At 48.1% G+C, this 17187-nt stretch overlaps 1 long non-coding RNA gene across 3 annotated transcripts in view; it reads left to right on the plus strand.

Annotated features, from left to right (window-relative positions):
* Window positions 1–16650, plus strand: part of LOC125549323 (uncharacterized) — a 44117-nt gene extending 27467 nt beyond the window's left edge. Inside the window, exons 1-4 of one of the 3 annotated variants that reach the window (XR_007301313.2) lie at window positions 14120–14230; window positions 15070–15198; window positions 16128–16199; window positions 16373–16650. This is a non-coding gene — a long non-coding RNA (uncharacterized LOC125549323). Of the gene's footprint in view, window positions 1–14119; window positions 14396–15069; window positions 15199–16127; window positions 16200–16372 lie in introns of those variants that run through there. The other 2 variants (XR_015599054.1, XR_015599053.1) reach the window with 2 other exon arrangements.
* The last annotated feature ends 537 nt before the right edge of the window (window positions 16651–17187 follow it).

The following is a 17187-nucleotide window of genomic DNA, read 5'->3' on the forward strand; positions in this document are numbered from 1 at the left end:
AAGATCAAGTTCCACTCGACGGATCAAACCATGAAGATATTCAACGAGAAATCATGTTCAGATAAGGCCTAAAGGTCCCAGACCTCAGATCAAAGTACTCGAGCCCTCGGCTCGGCAGAGTTTAACGGTTACAAATCCACTCGGCATTCCGAGGCAAATTTAAAGCGAAGCATAAAAGTTTTTATTCCTCAAGCGGAGGGCTGGAAGGGGCGACGAACTCGTCCAAGTCGATCCCGTCTGCAATACGAGTAGCGGCAGCGATGAAAGTCTCCATGAAGTCTTGAAAGCTGTGCTTCCTAGTATTGGCAACTTGAATGGTGGCCAGCTTCTCTTCTCGTGCCTCCTTGCAATGGACGCGGACCAGAGACAGAGCGACATCAGCACCACATCTAGCAGAAGATTTCTTCCATTCCGCCACTCGACCTGGGACTTCATTAAGTCGAGCCATCAGGGACTCGAGGTCGTTCTGAAGCGTCATCCCAAGCCAGAGTGATGTGTCGATCTGCGACATCGCAACCTTCAGCCAGGCGAGATAGTCAACAACGCTGGTAACACGAGACTCCAGTCGGAGCACGTTCATAGCAGCCTCGTCCTTCACGAGAGAATTGGCGGGATCCAAGCCTGGCTCCACTCGACTGGTTTCCTCTTTGAAGCTCTGGCAGAACTCTGCGAACATGAGTCAAGAATAAGACAGTGACCCTAAACGGGCTTGGTAACCGGAAAACAGTTGGGTCAGAGTAACTACCTTCGAGCATGACGAACAGCTTCTTGGCGAGTCCACCAAGATAAGTCTCCAGATCGTTCAACTTCCCCGCCAGCTCACCCACCTTGTCGTGCAGAACCATCTTGTCATTCTTCAGTCGGCTGACCTCTTGATTAGCTATCTCGAGAGCAGCTTTCAGTCTGGAGTTCTCCTGCTCAAGAGTTCCGACCGAAGCCAGTTTCTCTTCTGCAAGCTTCGTTTTGCTCGAGGCCTCCTTCTGTGCTTCGGCAAGATCTTGATCCTTCTTCTTCAGAGCTTCCTCCAGTTTATCTACAGAACGTCGAGTGAACTCAACATTAAGAACGGGCAAGAAAGGAAAGTCACTCGTTAAGAATGAGAAACCTCACCAGCCATAACTTTTGCTTCTTCTTGCGCCTTCTGCAGGTTCTGTTGAGCAAGCTTCAAGTCAAGGTTGAGTTGGATCTGCTTGTTCTCCAACTCAGTATAGAGAGCCACAAGTCCACAGGATTTCTGCAAAAATCAGTCGACAGAGGTCCAAGATAAGTTGCTTCCGAGTAACCAAGAGACAATGATGGCGCTTCTAAGACTACAGCTGACTCAAAAACATTCAACAGTAGTCTCGGGGACTACACACAGTGGGTGCACTCAGCGTGCCCCCACTGGTTTTGCAAAAAAAAAAATCGACTACCCGCAGTCGACCGGATACAGTTTCACTCGACATGGCCTGACCAGACCGAGTGAAGAAGTACAACTACTGGAACACAATATAAATACTACAGTCGACTGCCAGCAGTCCACCGTAGTCTCGGGGACTACACCCAGTGGGTGCACTAAGCGTGCCCCCACTCGTCCAAGACTTAACAGACACACCCAGTGGGTGTACGGATTTAAAGATCTTCAGAAAAGAGATTCTTCAGACAGCATACCCTAACAGAACAAGCAGTGAATCGACTGACCTGGATGTTACTCTGAAGAGCTGAACTCGCGTCATAAGCTTCTTGGCTGGCTTCTCGAACCACCTTGACCTGCTCCATCATGATCCCTGCCTGGCGTACAGCTTCTTTAGCTGCATCCACTTGGTCCTCAGGGACGTGGTGTGTGGCGAAGAGCGAAGGCGGATCCGCAGTCGACGTCGAGGGCCGCACACTCGTCAGAGGAATGGCGAAAGTCATAGAAGCCCGAGTGGTTTCACCACCGTCTCGAGCTACGGCCTCAGGCGCCAGAGTGGATTGTGGAGTCTCGCCAGCCGACGCTCTCTTGTTCCGCCTCACTCTTGGTGGCACTTCGTCGTCGTCGTCAGGGAGGTTAATGACATGAGAAGGAGCTACGAGAAAAATTCAGTCGACCGGAGTTATGAGAAATCATCAGTCAATTCAAGGCAGAACATCAGTAATCGTACCAGGGTTGGAGGTAACAGCATCCTCCATCTCTTGATCGTCGTCCTTGGCGGAGAGCTCAGAAGTAGCAGCACTGCAAATCTCGAAAGTCAGTCAGTTGGCTCAATGAATCGACCAAGGATCTGTCCACGGTCGACAAAGGAAAACAAGTTTTATTATTACCCAGAAATGGTGGGGACAGTCATCTTCATCTTGGGCAGAGCCTTGGGCGGCTTGGACGGCATCGCGCGTGGGTGCTTGGGAGCCTTTCCGGTCGGCGTAGGAGAAGAGGCCCGAGGGTGTTTCGACGACTGCCCAACAGGAGCAGTCGCCTTACCACGTTCCCGCGCTGGATCGTGTGTGAGCTTGGATCGCCTCTCCAAGCGGGGGGGGGGGGGGGTTCAACCTCCTCCTCTTCCTCTTCGCTGGAGTCGACGTCGTCGTCTCCCTCTCCTTCGCCATCGGATTCCCACTCGCCTTGTTCGTCTCCACTCTCACCTCCGCTCGCCTCCCCTTCCTCAGTTGGCTCCTGTGCCCCGTTGGGTGTCGAGTACATCTCAGTAGGTGCCTGGAAAACAACAGACAAGACAAAAGTCAATCGACCAATTCAAAGAAGACCAATGAAGAAAACAAGATCTCAGTCAGGAGCATAAAGTCAGACCTGGTCCACTTCGTATGTGCTGTCGAGTGGAGGAACCCTCCTGGATCCTCGGGGGTTGTCTTTGTTTCCTGTGATGCTCGACAGCCACCCCTCCAACATCTCATCAGTGACCTCCTCCGGGTGGATCCGAGTGGTGTCTTCGAGACCCGAGTACAGCCACATCGGGTGGTCACGAGCCTGGAGCGGTTGGATGCGCCTCCGAAGGAAGACCTCCAGCAAGTCCATGCCAGTCACGCCCTCGCGGACAAGCTGAACCACTCGACCAACCAACACTTTGACTTGGGCCTTTTCTTCCGGCGTCACTTTCAGAGAAGCAGGTTTTTGAGCTCGGTCGAGAGAGAAAGGGGGAAGCCCAGTCGACTGTCCTGGGGTCGCTTGGTCTTTACAGTAAAACCAGGTCGCCTGCCAACCACGGACCGACTCTGGGAAAGTGATAGATGGAAAAGAACTTTTTCCCCTCATCTGGATCGCCAGGCCCCCGCACAGCTGGATCACCTGCGTCCTTTCGTCACTCGACTTGGCCTTCTTGACCGATTGGGAACGGCAAGTGAAGATGTGCTTAAAGAGTCCCCAATGGGGGCGGCAACCCAAGAAACCCTCACACAAGGAAATGAAAGCAGCAAGGTACACGATAGAATTGGGAGTGAAGTGGTGGAGCTGCGCTCCGAAGAAGTTCAGAAAGCTCCGGAAAAATGGATGAGGAGGCAGAGAAAACCCGCGATCGATATGGGTGGCGAGGAGGACACACTCACCATCGAGAGGTTGGGGCTCGACTTCTCTCCCCGGGAGACGCGCAGCTTTGTGAGGAATGACTCCTCCCTCAACCATATCATCAAGATCTTCCTGCCGAATCACCGACGGCATCCAGTCGCCCTGGATCCAGCCTCTGGGCAGAGCAGTCCTTGAGGAAGATCCGCCCCGAGCGGACTTCTTCCCTTTCCCCTGCGCCGCCGCCTTCTTCGCGCGCTCCAGAGCGGACGTCTTGTCCTTCACCATCGTCGCCGGCAAATCTCGAACGGGCCTGCGACGCTAGGGTGAGAGCGGAGGTGGCGGAGGACCTTGCGAAGGGAGAAAGAAAGGAGAGAGCACACTGTTTGGAAACCCCGAGCCGGTGGCTTATAAGAGGCCGCTTTCGAGTGGCTGACTGGTAGGCCCAGGCTATCCTGTCAAATCCCGCAGCAGACGCGCGCGCAGTACGTGGCGAAAAAGGTGGCGCGGAAATCGAGGAGCTTCCGCCTTATCACATCCGATTACTGCGGCCGCGCCCGTCCCGCTCGCTTCCCGAAGTTCAAATCCCGTGAAAGCCGCGGGCTGCAGAACAACTCGTCAAACAGAAGATCCCGCTCGCGCCGGCACTCGGTATTTCACAAGTAAGGAAATTCACTCTACGAGAGACCAAGAATGGATCAAGGTGGCCGAAAGAAGTTGACAACGTCATCCGTGACGAACGATCCAGTGCAAGACATTCATATGACGCTAAGAACCAGGAAGAAGGACCCTCAACTCCTTCCTCACTCGAACCTCGATCCATTCGGGGGCTAATGATGAAGCTATGTACCTAGGGTAGGGGCATGGACCTGTCCTAAGAGACCTACCCAAGGACATCTCTAGAAGAAGTCACCTTTCCAATCGACTTGAAGGTATCCCACTCGACAGATTCAAGACACTCGACCAGGAAGCTACCACTCGACCACGAAGCCAACCACTCGACTGCCAGGAGATCTAAAGTCACTCCGCAGGCAAACGGTCGGCCATTAAGTAGTCTTTATGGTCATCATAGCACTTTATTAGGGACGTTACCAGTAACGCCCAGTCTTAATGTATTTTAACCCTGCATTACTGAGGGCGGGAGAGGTCTGGCGAACTTTATATAAGCCACCCCCCTCCTCAGTAGCAAGGGTTCGCACCCCTGTAATTCATACACGCATAATCCAGTCGACCGCCTCCGGGCTCCGAGACGTAGGGCTATTACTTCCTCCGAGAAGGGCCTGAACTCGTAAACCTCGTGTGCTTACAACTTCACCATAGCTAAGATCTTGCCTCTCCATACTTACCCCCCTACATCACTGTCAGAGTTAGAACCACGACACCTATAGCCCCCAAGTGCCGGGTTGTCGTGCTTGCATAAATCTGGGACTTGTAATTGTATTATGCTCACAAAAACTTCAACCAGTGTAGCCCCCAAGGGCCGGGTTATTATGCAATAATGAGCAGGGACTTTGTAAATATGATCATTTAAACTTGAGCAACAATGCGTAGCCCCCAAGGGCTGGCTCAGTAAGATAATATTGAGCTAGAACTTTAGATATATTTCCTTGAAAAGAATACCATATGCTGTAATCCTATCCATGGGGCTCGAACCCACGTCCATAAGGTTAAGAGCTTTGCACTCTTCCAACTGAGTAGTGGACCTTTCAAATATAATGGATTTAAACTTGTATACCTTGAATTGTTGACATGAGCAATTGGTAGTACCCAAGTAATTATATGAAGATGAGCCCATAAGGCAGGACACCCATGTGTTAACCGCGCGTCAGGGCAGCAGGTCCTCTTCGGCAACCTTTAACTTTTTGCAAGAGATAAATTCTTCTTGAACCGGGATTTTAAACCGGACATTGAGAGCTTCAAAGCTTTATGGGAGACATCTTTCTCTTGAACCGGATTTTAAACCGAAATCCTCATTTTCAGCCGGAAATTTTCTGACGGCCTTTAAACTCGAACTTACGAGAAGTTAATTCCTTTTTTGAACCGGAAATTCTTAAACCGGATTTGAGAGCTTCAAAGCTTGGGAGATAAATTTCCCTTGAACCGGATTTCAAACCGGAATCTTTCTTTTTAAGCCGGAAATTTTCTGACGGCCTTTAAATTTGCACCAATATAACCATAGCCTCCGGGATCAGGTTTCCCTTTAACATTCTTGGGCACTTGAATTTGCTGAAACTGGCAAAACTTGCTGCGTCACATCATCGTAGCCCCCGAGTCTTAAGATGAATCAAGGAGTTGTCTTGAGATTCTCCGTACTTGACCATAGCAGAAGTTATATATCATCGGTGTTAATAACGCGATGTAAATCCACAGAAGGTTGACGTGACTGCGGCGGATTATAAATGATCCCGTATGAGCCGTGTCAGCAACTTGGCCAATGGTTCCTTCTAGCTGGCTGTTTGAAATTAAACAAACTGTAGTGACGGCGACTTGTGCGCTGCCCATTGAGCCATCCGGTGCAGACGGCGGCTGATAATACATGATAATTTGCCTCCAATTTGTTGGAAGAAACCGGGCTTCCCAAGCAGTGACTTGCTCATACTCAATAAATAGCTCATGCAGACACGTGTAACCTGGTGTGTTGAAGTAGACCGGGCCGCGAGAGATGGACGGTAAAGACGACCGCAACATCAGAGGCGATATAGACAGATGAGTCGGCCATGTGTTGTAAGCCGGTGCAGACAGGGGAGTCAATCGCAGTCACGGTAAGCCAAGCGGACAGGTGAGTCAATTGTAGGTACGGTAAACCTAGCGGACGGGTAAGTCAATCGCAGGCACGGTAAGCCGGGCGGATGGGCGAGTCAGCCATGTCGTGTTGATGTAGTGAACAATTGTCCTGCATCAACCATATTATAGACCAAGGCAAAAATAAACTGTCTTTTGACAAAAAAAATATGTGCTATTAAAACAAACTTAGATGGATATCACCTGATGTGTCAAATGACAGATGATCTGTACATGGAATTTTTGCACGTACTAATAGTAGTGCTCCGTACTCCTTTTTGGGCTGATGCAGTACTTGTAGTAGTACTTTAAATAAAAGTACTAATTGATCTTTTCTCTCATGGCCTGCACCGTGCTTGCCATGGTTTGCTCAACTTGGTGTGGCCCACACTTTGAAAACAATATCAGATGTTTCTGGAGTGTGTATTGTTCCCTTGATTTCCCAAACGCCAGTGTAAACATGTGAGAGCCAAACTAGTGCTAATACCAGCCGGATTCAACCTGGCATGTTGACCATGGAGTTTTGTATAGTGATGATGATAGTTAACCTCAGCCTGTTCTCTTGCACACTGAACTGATACTGCCGGCCTCCCTCGATCAGGCTCGGCGGCTTGGCGCACCGGCAAGAGGAGCAGTAGCAGAGGTAGAAGCCGCGGTACGGCGATTTGAAGCAGACCACAGCAACAGCAGTGCTGGAGGCGAGGTAGTAGTCAGCCGCGGCAGAGATGAAGAAAATCAGGCAGGCCAAGTCATCAAACCGTCCTGTAAGATGTCGCACAGCGTTTTAGCTAGCGACTTGATGAATTTCCTCCTTCTTGAAGCTCCATGTAATGTGCATGTAGTGCAAAAGCATGCCAGCCTATAAATTTTTGTCTTTGCGTGGCTTTGTAGTAGCGCTGTCCTTCATGTGCGTGTATGTAATGAATCTCTTCGTGCCACAGAGTGGCAGTACGCCTTTGGATTCATGGGTAGCAGCAGCAGCAGGATTTAGCGGATCGACACGAAGTCCTTGTGGAGCGGGAAGAAGCGGCCGGCGGGTTTAATTGGCACGACCAGCAGGTCTCCGTAGCGGCGGTAGAACAGACCGACGGTGGTTACTCACGGCAAAGGGACGAAAGCGGACCACTAACGGTAGCGGTTCGAAGCAGAGGCGAAGAACCAGCGGAGGCCCTCGGACAGCGGTGGCCCTTGGATGACCGGGAGGCAGACCTCGGAAATAGGCACGGCGGCTCGGCGCGCCGCGAGCTCGTGCAGCGAGGTGGAGGCGCGGCCGGTTCAGAGCGGCGGCGTTGAGTCGAGGCGGCGTCTTGGCCGGGGCGGCTTACAGAGATGAAGATGGCCGGTGGCTCTAGGCGCGGGCAACGAGTGAGGCCGCGACGGCGGCTCAAGGCCGACGACTCAGCAGCTGACGCACAGAAAAAGAAACAGCCGGCAGTTCGTCGGCGGCGGTTCGGCGACTTAACACGCAGAATGGTTCCAAGGCAGGAGATCGACCCGGCGGCAATTCAGCAACGGAACAAGCCGGATCGAGGCCGCGAGAAGCAGCAATGACTTAACCGTGGCGGGTCAGCGGGCGTCAAGGAAACCCCCGGCGAGGAGAGGCGCTGTGGCGAGCCGGTTTTGGGGCGTGGCGACAAGGCAAGGCGGAAACAGCCCGCAGTGGTAGAGGCACCGTTCCGCTCCTGTCGGGGCGGTTCAGCACAGCCGGGGAGGAGAAGCGGCCAGTGGCGATTTAATAGTTTGGAGGCGGAGGTGCCCAACGGCGGTTTAGAGACGGACTTGGCAGCCGGTGGCTTGAGGCAGATGCGGTCGGGGGAGCATCGAAGCGGCTGGACTGGCGCTGCGGCCGCGGCGATTCACGGTGAGAAGAGCAACCGAGGCGGGTCAAGCAACTGGTGGCTCAGTGTCGGTGATCCGAGGAGGCAACCAGCGATCCATGGTGGCAGAGGAGTCCGGGTCATGGCCTTTCTTGCCAATTCAACTTTTCTTTTGCCTTGAGAGCCGGGCGCTCATCACTAGCTTTTGCTGTCTCACGTCAGATAATAGTATATTACCACATAACTTTTGGACTCGCACTAATCCATTGTTTAATCATATTGAACTAGGCTTTCCTTAATCCAGCACTGTTTTGAGGAGATTAGCAAGACCGACGTGGAGTACGAAAATTGATTGATGCTTCCCCGGTTGAACTGTATCGGGCTGCAGCTTTTTCCTTTGCTCCCCACGAGGTAAATCTGAAATCGGTTTACAGGAGATCTTTGGGAGGAGTACCGATTGCAGACCGTCCAAGGACGCGTGTGCAGATGCCGACTGGATCTGCTTCGCGGTGGTGTGTGAAACATCGTCACGAAACTTCCGAGATTGATCTTTAAACAAGACCGGCACCGATTTTGGCAGAAAAGTAAATCCACCCATGACTGACGACGGCCGAGTAGATTAGACTAGGAAGAACACCCACGGCGGCGCTTTTGCACCGGCTCTTCTTCAGCCGGAAAATTGCGAACCTCTTGATCTCTATAAAAACTAATAGAACGCCCGTGCGTTGCTACAGGTTACAATGCATATAAATGAACCAGATAAATGATTAGCGTCGTCTTCAAGGTCCAAGCTCATTTCTCCCTCATATGTTATGCTGACGTCAAATGGACGATAGCAGGCTCCCCAAAATTCAATAGTCTCAATAGTCCAAACTCCCTCAAATCCAGCTCATATGTTGGGGAGAAATATGGTTATCCAAACTATTCTTTTCTCTAACACATGACCCCAACACAAAAAACTCCACCTCACAACGGGCCTTTATGTTTTCTTGCCAAAACCTCCCTTTCTCACTCGACATTTCTCACTGGAGCCCTCTCCTTTAACACATGATGATGCCCGCCTCATTTTCGCCATGACACCCTCTCTTCAAACACTGTACTTCTCCACGGACCGCCAACGAGTCCCCTGCCAAGCGCCCCGTGCTCTGCCCTGATCACGTCCCAGTGTTAGTGCCAATTCACCACCACCATCAAGGGGGAGGAGGCGTGCGCCACCCATGATCCCCCCTCCCCCGAAAGAAGGCAGATCCAATTTCTCCACCTTTTGAAAAATAATTTATTATTCTATTAGTAGTCTTCCTTCAAAGGACCCTACTCTAGTATTCTCATTGGTAAAATAGTTCATATAAATATGTTGTTACAGAATAACAAACCAATGTAACCATCAATCACAATATGTTTCATTTAACTCTCTTTATCTATGTCACACATGTTATTAAGAATACAAGCTATAATCTTTCTCCATGTTCTTTTGCTCATCAGATTCTTGAAGCCACCATGTCATCACATTGTCATGTGAGTAACTTTTACTACTTCGACACAATTCTGCCATGGTTCCTATCACCTCGGACGCCATCTTGACCGGTTTCCCCCGCCCCCTCGTCACATTCGGCTACGCCATTGTTCTATCATTTGCTTACTCCAGATCATTTCGCCATCATGTGCACACCCTTTTCCTAATCCTCTAAATTTATACCATGGCCCCATCTCCTCTCCTCCAAATCCTCTTCCATTCCTCTTCTCGATGTAAGCTTGTTGTATCTTCGCTAGCTTCACTCCTGTGTATGTGCTCACATCACCATCATATGTACATTTTCTCCTACTCCACCTATTAGCTATGCCTACGGCTACCCCACCATTGATGTGTCCTCTACCTAATTGAGCATCATCCCAAGTAGCACCACTCATCGTTACATCCTAATCGAGCATAATTTTTTGTAAGCATCATTTTCTTTTACGCGGAACAATCTATTATCCATTGGACAATTTAAAATGAATGTACACATTCTGCTTTACCGAAACTCAAAACTATCATGAGAGAATATTCTTCCAGACTGGGCTTCATTTCTTATAATAATACACTTACAATGGTGTGTACCAGATAAAAATGATTAAAAGGAAGCATTTCCCAGTGGTAACCGTAAAATAAACACTGCAAATCGAGCGATAGAAATTTCAGATTTATTGAAGCCTGGCACTTGAAAACCGGAGTAGTACGCACAGAAAGAAAAATTATTTTTATGTTTTCCTAAAATAAGTCTCCCATGAACACATTGCACGAATGAGCAGGAAGACAGAGTGCAAACTTATATGTACACTAACTGGTCCCTTCATCCATTTTGAATAGACCAGCTACAAAAGCTCACTTGGTTCATTCTCGCCAGAATTCACTGACATGATAATCAACCATGTCCTGCAGTGTCCCCAAAAAGGTAGATAGTCTAGAAGTTGAACTAATCAAGTTTCAAAGAAAATGTATTTTACTTTTTACATAAATGAAAAGAGTAGCGACAGCTAAAGTATCTCAAGGGAATGTGAAGATGGCAGTAAACACAGGAAACAAACCCGAAAACAAAGTGAAGCCTCCATCTTAATTATATGCCAATCGATGCTCATAGCGTCAACATGATACTGTATGAAATGACATAGAAATTATTCATACAGACCTAAAATATTTCGTCTACATACAGGCCACAACACCAACATATTGGGTGTATATAACTTAGTAGAAAAGGGTGGCGTGGCCTACTGGAATCAAAGACATGCAATAAGGAAATATAGAAGCAATAATAGTAGAGGTGGTTATAGAAGCAGTAATGGTGTTAATCAGCTCAAAACTCCCACACCCGGCGCGTCCAACCTGATAATTAAGTGCACACAAAAATGGTTTCGCTATCCCATAAATAAGACGAACAAAATTTAGCATCTTTATGGGAAAATACACCTATATATATTTCTGGGGTTTCCTACAAAGAAAATCATGGGAAGTACCTAAAAGAAGGTTAACATAGAGCTAACAAATACGTACAAACCAGACAATAAATGCATGGCGTCTGGGGAATGAAACCACTACCAGATACATGGTATCGCATGAGTGCCTGCCCTTCCTCTAGTCTGCAACATCTGGGAGCTGCATATATGCTTTCAGGTTTGTGCTAATTCTGCAAATTCAGAATATGCCCAAAGACATTGTACATAGACTTAGTTCTTTGCGATCCAATATATTCAGTAAAGAACAGTTTTAGTTCCATAGAGAAGGAATAAACAAATTCGACCAAGATACCATCAGCCTGCTTATGCGATCAACATATAATTATTGGATTTCAACTTAAATAAATTCTTTGGAGATGATGTGCTAGCTATAAGGGAATGACATTTGAGATGGTATAGTGAGTCAATCCAACAACAAAAAGGAAGAACAAAATTGCTGTATTACATATTTACATGCAGTCATGTTGGGCACAAACTGAAAAATGAGTTCACGATAAGATAACATAATGCCTGTCGTAGTTAAACATAACGGAGATGCACACAGAAGCTCTTCGCAGTTCACCGGATGAAATAGTTGGGTGTTCTGGATAGGTGGATATGTCCGCAGTTGTACTATTTGAAACCAATGTAAATGTATTACACACTGAACGCAGCTGAGTGCAAAAAAAAAAACGACGAAACTTAATTAACAGTTGGTATCAGACTCCATGCTCATGCTAGAGATAATTAAAGGTTGTGGTCTAGAATTTTAAACAGAAAATAATCAGTCATCGATATGCAATAATACTTGTCTTACCAGCAACAGACTCTAATACTCCTGTGTAAGCACGACAAAGTGAATAGATCAAATCTCTATGGTGGTGACATTAGATGCACATGCTTTATTAAGGATCGATCTGACTATTCAATGGAAGAATGAAAAACACAAATATTTTACCTTCAAACTGCACTATCATTTGTGACTAATTCTAGTAAGTAGATGGCAACTTAGCAGAATACAACCATTGTAAGAAGAGAATCGAAGTAGATAATATCACATGTGCACTTATTCTCCTTTGCCCCATGCGAAGCTGTGTTGTTGTCCATCCCACCACATGTTGCCACTCAACAAACCCTGGTGTTTGCATGAAGAAATGCATTTCAAATAAGAAATAAGGAGTAAAGCAGCTACATCACATCATTCTCTGATTTTTTTTCCACAGCTACATATGAAGATGGTAGTAGAATAGATATCCAAGTAACAACATGTGAATAGGGGCAGATTCTACAGAAAAATAAAACAACAGAAACATTTAGCCTACAACCATGTTAGGAACCACAAAAGTACGGCTACAAGGCTCCCTTGAAAACAATCATAAAGGGAAATTCATACAATGCAACAGCACTGATTACATTGCTTACCTGACGAAGACGGACGGTGACCTCTGCTCGGTCTCGGTGCGTCGACCATGGCTTGCGCATGACGGTGACACCGATCCGTGTTCCCACGCCGCCGGTGGGGCTCCCTTTATGGAGTGTGACAAGCAATGGGCCGTCCGTCGCCGCTGCTTGGTCCTCCTTGCTGCCCTAGATAGGGCACGCATCGCCTCCCCGGTCGCTCGCCATGGTTGAAGAGGAGCCATCCACATGTAGATATGCATCCTTGGTGGTGGCTAAATTTAGAAACCTGGTAAGGGGGGATAAGGAGGAATTGGGCGGCGGCGACGTCCTTTGAACCCTAGAATATAAGACAGAGAGGAGAGGAGAGGTGAGGGAGGAAGGGCAGCATCGCAGGAGGAAAGCGGGTGGCATCGGAGGCGGTGGGAAAACAAGATAATCCGGGGACGCGATGGTGGAGCGGTTAGGTATTTTATTATAGTCGGGGGTGGATCCTGGTGGCGACTTGAGGATCCCGAGAATCATGCGTGCGTTGGTTTCCGCTGTTTTCTACCATATATAATTACCATATATTCGAAATTTCCTGAGTTATGGCCTTACTATACCTGGATTGATTTGAGATTTCTGAATTTATAGCCTTACCATACGTAGATTAATTGTGATTGATTACCATAGATACATTAGGTATTGCCGGCCAGACGAGAAAAGAGGAAAACCAAGGGGAGAGGGTGGTGGGCGGTGGGACGAAAAAAAAAACTAGACGAAAAAAACCAGACGAAAATGGTGGGACTATTCAACCAACTCGTCCATTAGGAGTAGAGATTACCATACATTGATTAATTGTGATTGATTACCATAGATACATTAGGTATTGCCGGCCAGACGAGAAAAGAGGAAAACCAGGGGGAGAGGGTGGTGGGCGGTGGGACGAAAAAAAACCAGACGAAAATGGTGGGACTATTCAACCAACTCGTCCATTAGGAGTAGAGATCCCTCCAAGAACTCAACACCACTGTGCGCGAGCCCCAAGGTGGGCGCCAACTGTCGTGGAATTGTCACGACAGATGTCCTTAGTGTGAGGACTTAGTCGCGAGGCCAACACATCTATGTGGTAGCTTGAGAGGGGTTGAGCGGAATCGAGAGACGCAACAAAAGACAAGGGTTTAGACAGCTTCGGGCTCCGGGAAACATCATCCAGTAATAACCCTATATGTTGTTTGTGGCTAGGTCTCATTATGATCATGAGGGAGTCGCCGGTAAGCCGGCTCTTTGTGTCTAGCCCTAAAGATTGTTTTTCCTCCCCCCTCTTGGGGAGCCCTGCCCCTCCTTATATAAGTTAGAGGGGCGGGTTACATGTGGAGTCCTAATAGGACTAGGACTAGTTTATTTTCTCTTATCAGTTGATTACAAGTCCGGGTCTTGCTTCTTCGCAAAGGAAATATTCCTCATGCCTTCCGTCTTAAGCCGGCCCACAATAACATGAGCCGGCCTACTGGGCCTTGGGCCCTTGTCATCCGTCTAACCCGCCGTCGGGGCCATCATTAAGTCGCCAGGCTCGTGAGTTGTCACACCAGTGAACCGCCAGACTTGTGAGTCGCCAATCCTTCGGCGGGTTACGATGAAGCGCCAAGTCCGGCCGGGTCATACTTCCGGCCGGGTCATACCGCGGGGTATATCCCTGATACAGAGTGTATCGCTTTTTTATCTGGTAATTCTATTCTCATTAATGTTAATGTTTCTATAGGAAGCAAAGGGCACTGGTGCTGGATGGATGCCAGCAGCTATTCTGGCAATGGTAAATTGCACTTGATTTATAGATGTTTTCATTTTCATATGCCACGGTCTAAGTGGAAATATAAATACTTTTCGATGAAGCTAGGGATGCCATTAAGTAGCTTTAGCTTTACCTATCTTTGGGTGGGAACATTACACTCTTCAACAACGAAAGAGAGGGCGAGAGGTGATCCTTCTGCTCTTTACTTGTGAATCTCTATTTCTTACTAGCTCGGGGAACTTGCACCCAACAAATTAATGGATGATCTTGCAAACCTCATCAAGTATATTAGTAGTTAAACTATGAATTTGAAAACAAAAAAATTGTACATTTGTTCGTGTTAAATTTAGATGTGTTCTTGGGCAATAATTGATGGTAGATAATACATGATGGGGGATGGCCTTCATTGCTACAATTACTTTTCCTATCCCTCCTTAGTTTCTTGGATGTATATTAGTTTTTGTGCCCCTTTATTTTTAGGGGAAGTTTTCTTACTGCCACAGCTTGGTTGTTCTAACATGACAAAATGTTGGATTTATTATCTTGCTAAATACTGGATACTAGCTCATTTTACTTCAGCTCATAAGGAAAGGGATCTGTATGCAAAGCGTGTCATGGGACGGTATGCTGGAATAAACGCATATAGCCAGTTCATGTTTACCCTTTTCTTTACACATATGATTGGGACTAGCAAATTCACATATACAAATATGTTTCTAGAGCAAGGATGAGAAGCACTCCATACACAACCACAATTGATGGGATGACGGAACTTTAGGTCGAACCACACAGGTTTCGCTTGTTGATATTTCTGGCATATACTTGATGAAATATACATAAATATGTGTTCTTTCGTATAGGGTTTCACCAGAATCAAGCATCAGTTCAATGGGAACTGGAATGATGAAAACACTTGTCGTGCCTCAGAGTGTGGCGCCGAAGAGAAGGACGAGCAGTCAGTGGTGTCTTCGTCTTCGCCGATTGTGCTGGTGTGTTATTCCTTTCCCTCCTCCGCCGCCTAGGATACTCCACCACCAGACCTAGCCAAACAGGTCGGCCCAGCACGGCACAACACGACCTGTGCTAATCGTGCCTGGCCTGGCACGGCCCGCCGTGGCACGTTTAATAGTCGGGCCATGCCGTGCCGGCCCACGGGCGCTGCTCCTTGGCCCAGGCACGACCTGATTAGTAAACGGGCCGGCCCGATGGCCCGTTTAGCACGCTGGGTTGTGTATTTTCAGCCTGTTGGGCTGGTTTTTAGGCCTATTGGGCTATATTTTAGGTATACATATGTAAAAAATTCTGAAAATTATATAAAAGAATTAAACGGGTCGTGCCGTGCCGGCACGCAGCCCGTTTAGCCCGTGCCGTGCCTGGCCCATGGCGGGCCGTGCCGGCGTGCTCGCTCGCTGGCCTGTTTGTCCCGGCGCGTTTGGCCAGCTATATCCACCACCATGGGATTCGACTATGGCCTTGCCTTGGATGGGTTGAGGATTATCAGTACATCTGGATTTTGCCATCCTTCTTGGTTGTGATTTTCATTCGTTTTTCCTCCTCGGTTTAGCTTCTCTTCTATGCATGGTGTATATGCGCCCTTCGGAGGATTGTGTTAATGCATCAAATAGGATGTGTGCACGTATTTTATCATGGATCTTTGATCCACAGTCTAACAATCTTTTGTTCTGATGGCTGCAATTATGTGACACAGAAGGTGCTTCTTGCTTGTTTGTTCAAATGACTAAAAGAAAATACCCCCTTCTTTTTATAGTACACATTCCCTTGACATACATTCCAAAAAATTTAAGCACCCACATTTTAATTTATTTTGGCAAGGCCAGGGCTGGGGGAATCCCCACATTATATATCTGCTTACATTTCATTTTAACACTTTTGAGCAAGTTGTTCTTTATTTTGCCAGTGCGTAGATGCGGAAGACCGGCAACCGACGGCAATATGTTCATGTGGCTTCAAGCATAGGTTATTCATGGAGGTACATAGTTTGAAGTCCCTTTTGTATTATTCTTAGGAGAATGGAGTAAATAATATGTGATGCCATGTTCTGTCAATACCACTGTAAAGTTTCGGTGTTTAATTTTCTTGGTGATCTCTCATAGGTTTATATATATGTTCTCGGTTTCTAGAATTGTTCTGTATTATCTGCAGATATGCCACAATTGCCACCTGAGGCCATTATGAATTGTGGTGGGATGGCACAAACAAGAAGAGATGGTATCAGGTGACTTAGTGATAGTTTTGCTTTGGGAGTATTAAGAAGAGTGACACGTATTGTGGTTAAAGTCCGCAAAGATATGTTAGCTTTTATTTTGAATTGATGGTTGTGCTCTGGCATCCACCTTGTAACACTGTATAGACCTTCTGGTTTGCTCTGTTTGCTATGCTATGCTATATGCCTGAACATTTTAATGATGTATTTCTGTTAAGTGGAGTACCTTTTTTTTTGACACATGCTGCTCATTTGGGCTGCATATGCATGTTCAAAAGTACATCAGCAAGATTTGTGCGCCCATCGCGCAAGGGGAGCTCCCTCATTGTGCCCACGTGGATTTTTTACTGTGACGATAGGAAGAGAAAAAATGGGTGAAAACGCGCCGATCCTCTGCTTGTTAACGTGCCTCGTTGGAGAACCCACGCCGCCTATTCCTCCGCCAAATCCACCGCACTAGGGCTAGCCTGCCCGCGCCGGCGACGCGCATCTGCCTCGCGTCACGCCGCCATAGTCACCGCCCCTGCCGCCGGCGAGGCGACCCCGCTGAGGTACCCAAGAATCTCTAGATAGATGCGGGCGCCGTCGCCGACTCCGGCCTCGGCCGCGTCTGTGGCAGCGGCAAGGACCTACGCCGTGGGTCTCGGTCTTACTGCTCATCCTTCGGGAGGCTGCGTGCGGAGGGAAGGCGGACCCCATGGAAGCGGCAGCACCCGCGCCCCCAAGAAGCCCCGCAGCTCCGCCTCCGGCGCTG

This window comes from Triticum urartu, chromosome 3A (genome assembly GCF_056163025.1).
Source record: "Triticum urartu cultivar PI428250 chromosome 3A, HENAU_Tu73, whole genome shotgun sequence".
NCBI classification, from domain to species: Eukaryota; Viridiplantae; Streptophyta; class Magnoliopsida; order Poales; family Poaceae; genus Triticum; species Triticum urartu.